The sequence below is a fragment of the Numida meleagris genome, chromosome 10 (genome assembly GCF_002078875.1).
Source record: "Numida meleagris isolate 19003 breed g44 Domestic line chromosome 10, NumMel1.0, whole genome shotgun sequence".
NCBI classification, from domain to species: domain Eukaryota; kingdom Metazoa; phylum Chordata; class Aves; order Galliformes; family Numididae; genus Numida; species Numida meleagris.
This window is the reverse complement of record NC_034418.1, coordinates 10158637-10174587: the sequence shown is the minus strand read 5'-3', so window position 1 is coordinate 10174587 and position 15951 is coordinate 10158637. Positions and strand designations below refer to the sequence as shown.

Here is a 15951-nt window from a genome sequence, read left to right as displayed (position 1 = left end):
ATAATTTATAGGAAAAGCCTGTGATAAATATGCATTTTCTGTTTTACATGACTGGCTTGCATTCTTTCATGCACTATGTGATACTGTAATCAAGAGGACATGTGTACTGTAAATGTGCAAAAAGCAAAATGCCTCCATGTCATTCTGTATGAACAAGGACATATTCTGTAGATACGAAAAAAAATCTTGTCAGGAACCTGATGAAGTGCCGTGGGGGGCTTGACAAGATTTTCAGTTATGATTGGCTTCATCTGTAGACAGTTGTTGTGAAGGAAAGACTGCCCTAACTGTTGCTGGCTTTGAATCAGAGCTGTGTTTAAAATGAGCTTCTAGAGTCTGTTCCCTGAGAGTGAGACCCATTGAAATGAAATAATTGACTGAGGCACCAACACTTGAATTATTCAGTTCCTTTTCTAATGCGTGATTCTAAATACATGGCTGGCAGTGTGAATTGGGCTCGGGGGCTGTGTAATTCCGATACAGCGTTATGATACAGCAATATCTGTTTGCTGTGCTTTTATCTTGTGCTGAAAGGAGTGTGATTACTCTACCACGATTGGATAATTTTCAAAGATTTTACTGGGGATTATTAGTTTTACTGCTCTAATAAACATATAATTAAACAATGCCTCTCTATTATTGGATCCTAGTCTGCTTTGTACACAGTGGATTTACAGCATGTCAGTAAATATTGAAATTGTGATGCCGTAATTAAGAGTTACATAAACCTCTCTGGGAAGAGGATGAGATTTACAGTGAGAATCAGCTGAAGTATTGCAGTGGTGGGGAAGTGTCTGACTGCAAGAAAGAAACAGGCCAGTTCAGGCCTTTCTCCCCACATAGTCTGGTCGTGGGTACAATTTCAGCCTTAAATACAGCACAGTCTGCACTTTGAAAGAAGTCCTTCTCAGAGTCTAGGACAATACACACTGACATAAGCCAAGGCAAATGAACATCTAATCTGCAATCTAAGAGATAACCTTGAATCAGAGAACATATCTGGGAGCTCTCATCCTGCACTAGGCTGCTGTAGCTCTATTCAACTTGACATGTCCTGAACTGCCAAGTGCATTCCACCAAAAGACGTAAGCTGAGGTGTTCAGACCTGACATTTGATTAAAAGCACAGCATACTTCATTAGAACCGGTGAGACTTTTTCCAGAAAAAAAGACAGTAAAATATATTAAGTAATCGATCAAACAACTACAGTTTAGATGCCACATTTTATGAATGTTTTGTGAAACTTGGTCATAAATAATGCAGCTCTTGACAGGCCTAATGTGTTCAGGTTAGTTCACGTTAAGCACCAGCGAGGCTTCACAGCGCGCACCCTGTGAGTGCTGTTAGCATGGAGAGCACTAAGCAGTGAGCTGAGCGGCTGTGCCGTGGTGTTTCGTTTGGTGGAGGTGATTATTTAACATTGCATGATGTAAGTTTCTCCAGAGAAACATCAGAAAAGTGGTCCCAGTAGTACAAAACCCTTAATGAAGAGAAGCGTTATCACCTTACCATTTACTGTGGGTTGAAGTAATGGTGTGTCCACTTCGAGCCTATGCTGGGGATGGCTGTACTGTAATGTGCTTGGAAATCAAAGGCACTGCACCCATTCCCACAGCGGCCAGCCCTAACGAAGCTGGGGAACAGTGGATTAGGATGGAAGGAGGCTGCTGGGTACATGCTTTCAGACACAGAGCTGGCAGCAAGCAGCTGCACAGTACATGCACTGACCAAACCAAATAGAACAACCAGTGCAATCTTTCTCTGTTTGTGTTGCTGTATGTGTTCCGTACAATATTTTTTTTTCTTTTAAATTTAGTTTTTATGGAGAAAATACTTGTACAAGCACACTGTGCATCTGTGTTTTCCCATCTCTGGTAACTTTTGAACCCACAGACCAGTTCCAAATAAATGGAACAAAAGAGGTCCCAGCTGTAATCAAACTATTACCAGCTTCATGGAAATGAGCAACTGGGTGAAAAATCCCTATAAATGCCCCCATTAAGGGAATGCAGCAGTGTGAGCTCTCAGGCTGGATAGTCTACAAGAATTTGCAAGGCAGAAAGACTGAATAAATGCCTCAGCTGTTGGCAGAGTTTCAACCTGAGCTCAACTCTTCAGTCAACTGTGACACACAAATCTGCAGGAAAGCAGGGATTCGTTAATCCTGGTGCTCACAGAACTGCACCTTGCATAGCTGCTGCTACCTCAGGCCAGCCCAAAAGGTCCACTACCGAGAGCTCGTGATGGAATACCTATTGTTTATTCAAGGAAGTAAGCTGCCTTTAATTATAATATTTGGTGATTTTTGCTTTCAGTAAGAGGCAAGCACTGAGGATATTTGAATTTCTTTTTTAATCAAACAACATCCAGAAGGATCTCATTCCCAGTATGCAAGGTCTTAACTATGTTGTCTCATTGAGCTCTTGGTGGTGTTCATGCAAGTGAGCTCAGATGCATTTGTCAGGCTTTTCAAAACCAAGAATCTAAAATTAGCTTTTGAATTGATGCCTGCTAATTATTGTGTATGTTTCAGTTATTTTCCTTTGGTTAATAGATAGGTGTGCTCTTGTATCTGAAGTATTGCCTTTCACTGATAGTCTGTTCATTAGCAAACATGTGAAACAGAAATGAGACTGGTGGGAGGAAAATGAGAGTTAGAGTAAATATTAAGGAAAATTAGACAGCACTCACGTAATTTTCATTTCTGAATTGTGCTGCAGAAGCATCTAGCCAACTAACTCAGCTTTTCGCTAAGATGATTTGCGTTCCCCTTCAAACATTAACATCAGCATTATAAGACAATTTAGCTCTTATTTTTGTCAAATTAAGATGCTTTAAAAAATATTTTATAGGTTGTTCTTTGCAAAGCCGATAGAACACATTAAGTAATTTTTACATTGTACTAAAAGTGTGAATCTTATGCTAATTATATTATAGATTCAGTTCCCGGAATTTTGCCATAGCTCATTCTGTAATACTGTTCTCCTGGGAACTGAATGGTTTGGCACCTGATTGCACTAATTAATGCTGAACTTTAGAACCCTGAATGCTGAGAAAATTCAAATATTTAACATGCACTGATATTTGCAGAGCGAAAAGATGGAATTTACGCAGAAATATGATATCCAATTTCTTTCTACAATGATGCCAATACTTTAGAATTAACTCTTAGTAATATTTAGTAGAGTAGCAAATGTAAAGGGTTGTCAGCATAATGTTATGATTAACAACAATAATACCTTGGCCCCAGTTGAGCTTTCCACCCATGTTCATCTTTTGTGCAACCTTGTATGGGAAGGAAAGAAGGAGCAATCAACTATTGGGCCTGTTTATAAACTTATAATACACATGTGGATCTATTTAAAGGATTACAAAAGCAGGATTGTTGTAATGTCTAAATATAGGCAAAATTTTCCATCCATATTGACGGTATAATCATTTTTCTACTCCACAATTCCTATCAAAAATGAAGGAAAAGCTTCCGCCATTTAACAGTACACAAAACTATGTGCAGCTTTGAACTTACTTATCGGTGCGGTATTTTCAAGTGTATTTACATAGAAAACATTTCAGACATGTTTATACTAAGTCATTTTGTATTCAGCTGTATCTGCTATTACACATTTACCTTTTGATGTGCGGCTCGGAAGTGTTATTTTGCTTTATGCACTTCATTTCTGAGAGTATCCAGTTAAGTGACTGGAGCAGAGACTTGCTATCGGGAAAAGAAGCAAAGAAGAATTCAAGTTCCTCAATGAGAAGAATAGAGAATGATGTTCCCATGTATCTGATTTGTATCTGCTGGTTTAAACACACTTTGTCAGGCCCATCTTGGTTATTCTTCCCAACCTGTCACTAAAATTGCTTTTTTACTCGCCCTTCTGAGTGGTACCTAGCGGTCCAGAACCCTTAATGCTTGCTGAAAGTAGTCTAAATACCACTGTCTGTTGTGAATACCTAGTTGTCTTTCTAGCAAACGCAAATGCTACCTTTTGTATATTTTGAGTTCTTTGTGAAGTCTTCAAGTATATTACCAGGACTTCTCTTAATAGATTTCTGGTTTAAGCATCTGGATTAGCTATCTGTTGGAGGCTTGAATACTATGTGTTTTTTCAGACTTTACTTCTGCTTATACTTGGCATTATCTTTATGTTATTAAATCACTGAACTGGCCCTACATCATATCTGTATATTGCATGAATAATTTCAGAGGGTCATCATTTTCTGACAAAGCAGCCTGTGTAATTTGTGAAGATTTTCCTGCCACATAAATCCAAACTGCCTTTTCTCTGAATTGCTAGCTTCAGCACTACCTCTGGGTAAAATCGTGAAAATGTCATTTATTCCTCATAAAAAAGCATTCGGTATTTAGACTAGCATTGCTGCTTCAATGACATCTACCAATTTGAAGCTGTCAGTTATTCAGCTAATCCAGTGTGTGTAAAAGCTGATCCATTCTAATGATCCAAGTCCTTCCGATGAATGCTTCGCTGAAAAGTTTGCAGATCCCTAGAAACGCAGAGAGAGGGTTCCTAAATCTGTTCATCACTACTGCTCCATAGTCTCTTTATAATGGTTATGTGACTGCTGCTTGAGCAGCCAAATGTCATCTGCTGTCACTCAGCCTTGATGGGTGGTACCTGCTCAGAACCTCAGTTCCCTGCTACCAAGGCAGGCTCATGGCTCCGCGTTACCTCCCGGGAGGCTGTGAGGAACTCGCATATTGTGCTGCTGCGTTGAGGACCGGATAGGAAGAGAACTTCTTTCAGCCAAGATTTCAGAAAAATATTGTTGTATCTGTATGTGAGAGGGTGTGTATCTGTTACTGTCCCCCTGAACAGGCAGTGGTGGCAAGCACAAATAAAGCTGGCTGCTGTCAGTCCTTAGAGTGAAACTCGTGAACCTGAGAGAAACCTCCCATAGCCCTTGTGCAGGTGAGGCACAGGGTGGGATGGCATTTATGGCTCTGAGTACAGCAAAGATGGATACAACCTCAAAGAAAAGACCTTTGCCTAGATGCATGCTAAATAAGTACTTTTTGCAACATCCAAATACATTTAAGTAATCGCTAATGCAGCATAGATGCTGCTGACATAAAGTAGTAGCTTCTGAAATAAACCTTCAAGAGAAAAGTCAACAAAGAAACAGATGAGATTTAATGAACAAACTGTGCCAGGCACATTCTGTAGCTCTGTTTGCCTACTGTGCATATATAGCTTCATCCTAATCACTTCTTCACCAAAAATATTCATAACGATGCTTTTCTCACATTACAAATAATAGTATGCCTTCACATAAAGACTAAGGAAATCAGGCACAAAAAGTCCTTCAGCTGCCAAGGACAAATTTACTTTTAAAGAAACTCCCTAAGAAGTGTTTGTGCTGCTCCGCAACAGAAAAAGAATGAGCTGAGCATCTAGGTGAGTGGTGTCCCGTGCACCAGGGGCACCCGTGCAAATGCCCAGCACACTGTTGGTGAGTGTTCAGGGGCAGCCAGGTGCTGGGGCCCAGCGGGAGCCTTGAGGCTCGCATTCCCACCTGTGTTATCACTGCTGCTCTTTTTACTGTTGCTTAATCTTGACTTTCTGCAGGACTTCTATTTTTAGCACGAATGATAAAGAGAAAAATACTAAATCTTAGTAATTTTTATGCACCTGTGATTCAAATCTAGCAGTTAAGCCTGTTGACTTCATAGTACTGCCTTTCTGCAGTCGCCTTTCTGCAGTCTCCTTCCTGACAAAGCGGAGGGTCTGCCTATAGTTACAGGTAGGCTTGATGCTCTGTCACTTTGCTCTTTTTCGACTACCCCAAGCTAGCCTAATTGGCTGGCTCTGAAGAATGTGGGGAGTATTTGGGCTTTTGAAAATGTTCTTCTTTTTAGGCTGCTTTCCAGCCTTTTCTTCCCTGCTTAATGACCCATTCAAAAATTTTTCGATGAAATTCTTAGACTAGATTTACATAAGATCATTAGAGTATTCCAGCTCCTTTACTTTAAAATATTCATGGCAGCCTCACATTTCTGGCTTTACAGAACCAATTTCAGGAAAAACTCCCGTCAGCTTCACTGAATAAGGACGGCAGGGTAGAGCTCTAATTGTCTAAAGCTCAAAAGCTTCAGCTTTGGTAGCTGTGCTCTGTGTCAAGCACCAATTCAGATAGTGTCTCATTGTGCATCCTGCACTCCGTGGAGCTGGGGAGAGGCAGGTTAGGTACTTTTTATTGTCCTCAGTCTTTGAATGCAAATTGCAGGAACTTGCCATCTGAAATCTCAGCCTATGAAGGCTTTTCTGCATATCATGTGTACGTAACGTTTCACTGGATTCGCAGCTTTGAAAGTAAAGCAGCCTAGGAGTCATTATATTAAAAATTCCATGTAGATTTATAGCTTGCTTGCCTATTATGATATTTGCTTTGGATTGTTCTAGAATAGCAAGAGATGCTGTCTTGTTAAAGGGTGGCTTGATTTATCCACAGAAATAGTAGGATATTTTTGCATGTGAGGTGTTTCTTAACGTAATCAGGGAAGTTCTGTGCAGCATCTCTGTAGTACAAATAGAGGAGTAGTAGTGGGGACATCATCTCAGCCCACGGACTGCCAGGAAAGAGACCAGGTTTGAGGCCCAGGGCTGGAAAGCTCACTTACGGGTCACAGCAACAGAGCAGAAAAAAAATCATTTGCATTCTTTCCTTTTGCCAAAAACCTTTGTGTTGAGCTGCTGCGCTCTACATACTGCAGCAACAGTAGGAGTAGGAATACAGGCATCCCTGTAGTACAGTGCTAACAACACTGGCCCTCGTTCCTGAAGAGTACGCAAGCCCAGAAGAGCACGGTGCCTCCAATTCCCTCCTTACCTTTTAACCGCTTTCAGTGGTTGTGCCCAGTGAGTCCAGATCCAGAAACAATTTGCTTAGTGTTGTACAGTAATCCCTACTTCACTAATCCTGGCTTAATGAACAACCCAAAATGCAAAGCAAAGTCCCTGGAGAGTGTCAGGTTGCAAAATGTCCCCCCATCTTAAAAATTTATTACCAAAGCAACTGTGCTTGGATTTTTTTTTAAATGGAAATGAATAATTTAAAGCTATATAAATATATGAATGTAACTTTAAATTAATCAGGTAGTTGTGTACGTTGCTTGGCAAATAAAAATGGCTCTGAGGGTTTTGTTTTGGTATGATTCCTCTTGCCTCTTTTTTGTTCTTCTCTAAGGAAGCAATTTTTGAAAAGACTTTTAATAACGTTTCCATAGAACTGAAGCATGCCCTTTGTCGTCCCTCCAAACCCATGCATTTCTGTGTTTCAAAGCAGACGTGCATTGTAAGCTGTACCATGGGGGGACTGAGAACAGATATAGATCTCTGCAACCACTTGAGGCAGAGGGACAGGTGTTAAAGGAGGGCAAATAAAACATCCACATTCACCCTGCTGACTGAGCGCTGGGGAAAACTGGAATGAAGGGAGAGAGCAGGTTGGTGCTGCAGGGGTGGGTGTGGGCAGGGGCCAAAAGGATCTCCAAGGGCTGCAGAATAAAGAGATTTTTAGTATAATTTTATTTGTGTTTTGGATTGTTCTAGGGAAGTGAACTTCATGCTTTGCCCTAGCTAGTTGGTGAAAGATGTGCTAATGTCTGCGTTACAGGGTCAGTGCGTTATTAGGAGATCAGTCAGTCAGAAACTTGGCTGCTTACGTCTGTTCCTGTCAATTTTTCTAATGTTGTGTGTGTTCAGATCTGACTCGCAATCCAAGAGCCACCAGGTGATGGCTCATCAATTTTTTTGTCATTAGTATTTGTTATGTCCAGTTGTGCAACTTCTTATTTATTTATTTATTTATTTATTTATTTGGTCAGAGTATTTAAGCTCTGAGGGAACATCTAAATGTCTGTGTACACGGTGAGTTGAGGAAAGACCTTATGTCTGATGTGGAGTTGGGCCTTAAATGTGGCTCCTCAGACCTCCATCCCAAGACATCACTTCACTGACTTGTAAACGTGCTGCCTTCAAACTCATCCACTACAACTGTTTCCCTTTTGTGGAAAGAATGAACTGTCTGTTGAGTCACTTGGCTGACTGGATCGACAAAACTGAGGTTTAAACTCTTGTTGTGTTTAATTTGGTCAAGGACAGGATCTTAGGTCTTCTGTAACCAAAGTGAATGCCACACTTGTCAAGCCATTGAGTCTATTGGTCCCTCTCTTCTCCTAAAATTGTCATTTGGGAGTGCAACAAAAGTGTTTTTCTCAGTGTTTTTCTGTCAGAAGTGAAAATAACAGTTCGCCTACTCCAGTTCTAACTCCTGTGTTCAGAGAAATTAAAAAAAAAAAAATCCAAAATTTGTCTTTAAACATTTCTCTTCCATGAAAACTATGAGGATGGCTAGCTTTACCTCTTAATTGATGTCATAAATCATTATGGCTTTGGGTGTTCTAACTTTACCATACTTGTCCTTCTGTGCTCTGGAACACGTAAAGGGAAGGATCGTGGCAGCACCACATGGGCCGCTCAGGGCAGGATGAGCCCGGTGAGCAGCAGGCACCGAGGTGACTGGCAGCCCAGGGTGGTGCAGCTGTGGAGCGCGCAGTTCAATTTTGTTTTAGTCCTTGGAAATCTCGAGTATAATCCTGTCTGTAGTTCCTCTAAGCAGCTTGTTTTTCTGTGTGAATGAAGAGCAGCAGGATAAAAATACGGTTTTATACTTCTGATAAATTGCTCTAACTGTTCCTCCTCTTTTTGGATTAAGCGTCAAAATTGCAATGAATTCAGCCTCTCTGCAAGAGAGCCCCGTACTGAGAGGTTGCTCTCTCTTATTATCCCTGTGACTCAGAGACAGGGGTATTTTACTATGACCTTAAACTTAATTTTCCATCTGTCTGGTATTTGAACTCATATCTCATCATAGTTTTGTAGGCATCATTCACGAACCTCTGTATTTTGCAATTCACAACAGTTTTTAGAAACCAGATGGAACATGTAGGTTATGAAACTGCTCAAATTATGGCCATGATCAAGGATTTAAACAGCTCAGTTTTATTAATTTGCCTGTATTTGACTGTGATTGTGGTTCTGCTCCTGCAGTTAATTAAAGGTAATGACTAGGACCTTAGAAATTAATTCATTCTGCTCATCTATGAAGTGTATTTAGCTGCATATTTTTGATACTATCTCATGAAAAAGGTTATTGCAGGAGTGACTATAAATGAAAATGTAGAAAAGATATTTCTCCTGCCGTCTGAATACAATCTGGCATTTCTATGAAAGCAAAAATGAGATTATCTATAGATCACTAGGTAGGAAATCATTAGCTGTCAATCATAGGAGTTGATTAAGGCTGGGACAGTATTCTTCTGTTGCTTTTCACAAAAGGTCTGACATATTATTGATTTATTTAGCATCTTGGTATTAGCAAATACATATGTCTAAGAGAAGTTGTCCAGAATGCAAACACAGAATGAAAAGGTTTGTTTAGATGACAGAGAGCAGGCAGATATTCCTGTCCAACAGAGCATGGCTGACTGACATTTTGTATCTGAAACGAAGCCCAGTGGTAAGACTGGTGTGTTTTTGGTAAAATACATAAATCTTTCAAACAGCTATTTTCTAGTATCAAACCAGAAGGAAAATTTGCTTGTAAAGCTAGTTACCTTGTAAAATGTTGCCTTCCCTCTGAAAAACACTCAACCAATTCTTTGTAGCAAACTGCGTTTGACAAGTGGAGTGCTAATATTTGGCATTATCGGGTAATTTATGCATTTTAACTTTAGAAATTACAAGTATTTACAGTACTTAAACAGTGAGCTATTAGGAGACAAACATCCATGTGGGAGCATAGTGGGGAAATGAAACGATGCAATTAAAATATTATTTAATATGAATTAATTCTCAGCCAAGTGTGACAAATGGCAGTTGCCAGCATTTCATCCTCTCTTGTAGCACTGACTTGTAAACTACAATTACATCTGTTGTATTAGTGTTTGTAATAACGATGCTTGTGATAAATGATCATATCAAATTTTAATGGCTTTCCTAATGTTCACAAGAATGATTGCTAAGTGAGGTTACCTTAAATTTTTTTGTGCAAAAAATTCTGCATGCAGTGTACTGACAAAAGTCAGCTTCCTATCAAATGAACAACTTTCACAACAACAACTTTGCAACAAGAGGGTAGCGGAATAGCAAGCAGGAGAAACAAAGCTTCCCAGAAAAATCTCCTTTCTGAAAGAGATAGGAACCGTGAGCATGATGTATGCTAGTGCGTGTCAGAGGCAGGAGCCCATTTATAACTTTTTACTACAAGTCATTTTATATGGTACACATCAGAAGCAAAGTAAAAGACAATAACACAAGCAAATCAGGAGAACAGAATAAAGATAAAGACTCCTGATCTTCTTTACACTCAAATCACCACCTCTTACACTGTCAGAAGCATTTTTGTGTTACATATACTCTTGATACAAGTAACATCTCTTGTTTTGTTTAATGAAATCATACCTAACATACCAGAAGGCTGTAATTTCTGCAGGAAGTTATTTGAATTTAATAAATTCTTTCACATCTCTTTAACTTAAGCAAAAGTAGAGATTCTTTTCCCTGCAAAGCCAGGCTCTGCCTGCACTAAGCTCAGAGGTAGGATTGCATGGAATACATCAAAGCATACTGGTGGCTTAAGAGAATATCACTGTCACCAAATGCTGCCCGGTCTCATTTTCGTGTTCATTTTACTTACACATAATTTAGGGGTCATCTTTTCTGTATGTAGTTGGAATTTTCTCTAATGTACAAATTTACAACCACATTCCCCGAGTCTTTCAAATTTAATTCCTTTGAGGCAATTTAAGCCCTTGTCAGAGGCTCTGATAATGTGAAGAAAAGCTTGTTTAGGAGTTTTACAACCAGGCTGATGGCTAGGCTCAGTTCTCATCTAGCACATTTCCCTATCTACCACTGCATGCCGCTGCGGAGGATCTTTCATTACCCTTAGTGCAGAGAAAATGAACAAGGATAACTGCATACTCTTTGGATCAGATTCTGATCTCTGTTATGATAGTTTATATCTGTTTGTTTATATTGGTCTAAAAGAGACCGCTATCTGGAGGCTTGATATACGCTATGCAATATTAGGAAAAACTGTATTTGTGTCCTGCTATCTGTGTTATAGGGAATCTGTACAAACTTGGTGTTTACAGCCTAGCCTTTCAGTTGTGTGTTATTTAGGAGCTCCAGTAATACTGTAATAAAGTGTAAGAGGAAAGATCAACAGCTGATGCTTGAACCCTGAGAGGTATCTGGTGTATAATCCTGGATACTTGTTTCTGTATGGTTTATATGCAGGAAAGTTAGTAAAACTGGCACTTGAACGGAAAAAGAAATGCTTGGGAAGAGAGAATTCTGGGTTTTCTGGGCTTCTCTTACATGCTGTAAGATGCTGGGAAAGAGTCAAAGTTTTATCTTTCTGTTGTAACTCAAAGATAGTTTCTAAATACCACATAAAAATAGGAGTATGCTTATGACATAGATTCAGCAAACATATGGCTAATTCAAGATATTAAAGTGGTGTGAAATGTGTATTAAGGCAAGACTAATTTAGAGGCTACACTAAAGCAAGGAGGCATCCTGCAGCAAGTGAAAGACCACAGAGCAGGACATTTATGGTAGCAAACACCCATTTGTGCCTATTAGCTGCTGAGTAGAGGCTTGTGGGTAGTACCAGGCATGCCATTTCCACGAGCTGAGGGTCTGCTATTCATCCTTTGTGCAGCGACTCTGAAATGCATTGCATGAAATCTATGCCCTAGCAATTGAGCAAATTAAGCAGGTGTGTCATTTATCAAACTGCTGATTAAATCCATTCTGCTCTAATACGTTATGGGACAAAAGACCCCTCAGCCTTACTTTGAAGTTTGATTTGTGAGCGTGTTTGTGCACTGCAAACTGCGGAGACGTGGCTGTCACACACATGTATATATGTTTTAGGAAATTGTGTAGCTTGGTGGTATGTTTATTTCCCTGAGGTCCCACTCATCTCTTAAGGACTTATTTTGGCTTTCCAAACCACTGAACTGCTCTGACTAACCAGCCTTATTTAAATTAACCTGACAGATGGGGAAGTTCCCTCCTTTTGTAGCCCCGGACCCAGTTCAGTTTTGCAGAAGTAATTTACTTATACATTTTAGATGCAATGAAAAGACACCCCTATCTTAGCATGGGGCAGGCTGTGGGCTTGCCACGGAGGACAGCAGCATCCTGTTGCTTCCAGCTGAGAAATCTCAGTAATGCCAGAAGTCCCATAATCAAACTCTGCCACTTCACATGTTAGCTGGCTTCATATTTAAAATTTCATATCCTGTCTGTAGGTCAGCTTGATGAAGTCCCGAGGAGAGTGACCAGTGTGGTGAACTCACCCCGCCAACTGCCCACTGCGGGAGGAGCAGCAGCATGGCTGGAGCCTGCCTTATGAGACTGGCCCATCAGCAGCACCTGCCTCATACTGCCAGGTTCCCTGCAGCGCCCAGGCTGGGAAATCTACAGGTGAGCTAATTATTTTGGTGACAGTTGGGAGTGCTGGCTTTCTGCCAGGTGGCATCAGCTCTGTTTTCTTTGAGAAGAGATGTGAAATGATTGATCAGCACTGAAACCATTTGTGTGTACTGCAGGATCGCTCATTACTTCATTCCATATTTCACATTTTTGGGAGTGCAGTCCTCTTAATTGATCTACCTCGTGCTTGTTATACATGAATCCAGACTATGCAAACAAAATGCTTAATACTTCAGCTGTGGCATCCTCCACAGTTGGCCAAGGGAAGTGTGTGGTGCACAAGCATTAGAACTGAAATCAAGAAGATAAAACATGCTATCTGCAGCATAGTCAGTCATTCAAGAAGGATTTTATATAATTGACTGTTTTGCTAGTGGTCTGACCTTCTGAGATTTTTTAGTGTCCTAAGCTTGAACTGACCTCAGATCTTCAACTTTGAGATGCCAGGAAAGTGGCTGTGGTGGGAGCAAAGAGTATGTGCATGTGTGAGTACCTTTCAGGAGGGAGAGCAAAAGGCAAATGTCTAACAACAGTGCTACCTCTTTTCCGGCAACAATGCCAGATGTTCAACAAAATGTATGCACAATTTCTGTTGTCTTCTTTTTAACAAAAGGAAAATATTTGCTTCACAAAATTGCCCTTTCCCTTCTCAGCTCATTTTTGAAAACTGCTGGATCATTTATTTTGATGTGTTTTTAAAAAAAATAATCAGTCCAACTACACATTCCTGGCATGGAACATTTTAAAGAACGAGTTTAAGTTTAGTAGCTGAAGTACAAGATCTTATGAGGCAGTGCTGGTAACGACACACATTCATGTTGCATGGTTCGCATCACATCTCCAGTTATTCTTCAGTTTCAGAAAAGATCAGGTGCCAAAAATTCTCTTCATGCAGAATAATCTGGTTCAAGATGGAGAATTTGTGGACCTACTTGCTTTATCTCCCCATCAAGAAAAATTTATTTAATCAGCAAGTAATCTAAAAAGAGAAAGTGAAGAAAAGATAGCTTTGAGCTAGCAGTATAACACTTGGATTATGAGGTTCTTGGTACTGTTTTTGCTTTTCCCAGAGATTTTCTGTGTAAAGTGACCAAATGACTGAGTATTGCTTCCTTCATTGGTAACATGGGGACACTCACGGCGTGTTTGGACATTCTGCTCGAATTTGCAAAGCACTTTGATACTCTCAAAATGAAAGTACAGTTAGCGCATAGTATTGATATTAATTATTAAATCATAGTTGGGCTCTGTGGATGTTTCACAGCTGGCACCTGCAAACCCAGGGATTTGGGATGAATAGTCCTTCAAATAAAGCCTGTTGGACAGAATGAGAAATTCAAAAGTAGATTAGTTAGCAAGGCTTGAGCTTTGGAGATACATTCATGGAAAGAGAACGTTTTTTCACTCAGTGGATTTAGAACGAAACTATCAGAAGAGTCTGGAGGTTTGGGTATCGCATAACTGGGGTAGATGCGCTTGAAATCCCTCAGTGCACCACCAAACCATACTGATGTGAGAAATGCTTTTCTTTGTGTTAGTACTATACTGCCCTGAGCTAATCCATTCTAACAGCTATGTCTACAAACATCCATGGAGACAAATCTTTACAATGTATGTTCCTTTGAAACCAAAGGAAGTTAAATTCATAAAGTATTTTTGAAAAGCAGCCATCTTTTTTTGAGGGAGGGCAGGGAGACCTGTTTGAACATGGGGCTGTGCTTTTTGTATTAGGTAATGGTGTCTAGGAAATCAGATAAGGAGGAAAATTACGCCACAGAAATATATTTTAAAAGGCAGGTTTAATTTTGTATATATAAGAATGTGTTTCAGTGCTTCAGTATGGCTTATGAGTTTCAATGCGATTGTTCAAAAAAACATCCAGGGTCTTTTACAACTTTAATTTTTGTTTCCAGCCACAAATTGCAGTAAATGGGAGTAATTGATGAGTTCCACCGGGTACCTTGTGCCTTAGATTCTTCCTGTGGTAGCTAGAGAGAAATATTTACTTCACACAAATTACAGAACTTAATTCATTTACATTTGGAGGGTGTCTTCAGCTTTTCTGATAGAAGGGCAAATAATCGTATTTACAACTCATATTGAAGAAAATGTACTTCTAAAAATTGTTTTTTTTCTATGTATTTTGTAATCTGTTGAAAAACACTTTCCTCCTAAGCAGACTGACAGAAGCTAATGCGTCTGTGCTATGGCAGCTCATCAGTGGGAGCTAAAGCTGACCTGTAACTCTTATGGTGAGAACCAACAGTTTGCATCTGTAGCACAGTAAGGGTATGGAGTAAAGACTTCATAGAGAGAGATGAAATGTTAGCTGTCGTCATGGAAAGTCTGCAGTAGCTTGTATTGCTAGCGATACTTCACAGTTCAGTTCGGTGGAAGTACTAATGGACAGAAATTTGAGCACAATTGTGAAAGGAACTGTCATGCAGATTTCTCACTTTTTTTTTTCTTTTTGAAACTGCCCCCTGAGCAACTTTGTGATACCAGAGCTTTCTAACATCTTTAAATGTTGCTGACTGAGAAAACAAACACCACTGTCACGTTTGGAAAGTCAAAGCAGAGAAGTGTCTCATTTGTAGAGCGATTCATTTCGATTTTCATCTTGCTGCTGTCACTGAGGATACATGAACAACAGCAGTTGGTATTATCAGGAGACCTAAGCAGACCTGTTTCGTTGGCTGACTTGACAGCTGTTCCGTGAAAGAGATTCATGCTCACAAAATCAAAAAAGTATGAAGACCAGATTTCTTTTTTAACCCTTTTTTGGCTCATTGTACCTGGTTTATGGTTTTATAAAAAGAAGTCACAGAATGGGTCTGTCTGCTGTGGAAAACAGAGCAGGGACTCGCACCCACGCGCCCCTGTCCTGCTCAGGCTCTCCCACGGCAGCAGGCCTGGCCTGGGCTAGGTCAGCACAGCAGCTGCTCGGGAACATGAACAGCGGGCGGTTTTCCCCATTACACAAACAGCACAGGAGGAGGTTTACGTTATTCTCCTAAATTCTCAGTTCTTCCAGAAGCCAGGATCCTTTTGTAAGAATGCATCTCTTTACTTAAAGTCAACAAATGTGCAACTAGTTAAGTGTTTTACAACTTGCATGTCCATTTAGTTTTCTACTTGCCATTTTTTCAAGAAAATATTATTTACCAGATACTATTGCTAGGTAGTTGTTTCTGTGCAGTAAGGACATTATAGTGGTTCTAACTCGGCTCTTCTGAGACTTAGATCCAATTGCAGCATCAGCCTACGTGCTGACCCCTCGATGCCAAAGTAATTTATGGAGAAGAAGAGTTCGTCTCATGGTTCTTTAGGCGATAGGAACTTTAATATCCGCTTGTCTGATAGGAGTGGCAGTGAATGCACTGCACTAACATGCACTGGTTACACCATTTCATTGAGC

The 15951-nt window shown here is 40.1% G+C and overlaps 1 protein-coding gene and 1 long non-coding RNA gene across 2 annotated transcripts in view; one reads left to right on the top strand and one right to left on the bottom strand.

The window, feature by feature from the left end:
• LOC110404474 overlaps window positions 1-15951 on the top strand; it is a 171084-nt gene that overhangs the window by 111493 nt on the left and 43640 nt on the right. The window contains exon 5 of the long non-coding RNA XR_002442266.1: window positions 12350-12524. This is a non-coding gene — a long non-coding RNA (uncharacterized LOC110404474). The remainder of the gene's footprint in view (window positions 1-12349; window positions 12525-15951) is intronic.
• CHST8 (carbohydrate sulfotransferase 8) overlaps window positions 1-15951 on the bottom strand; it is a 131030-nt gene that overhangs the window by 80631 nt on the left and 34448 nt on the right. The window lies entirely within an intron of this gene.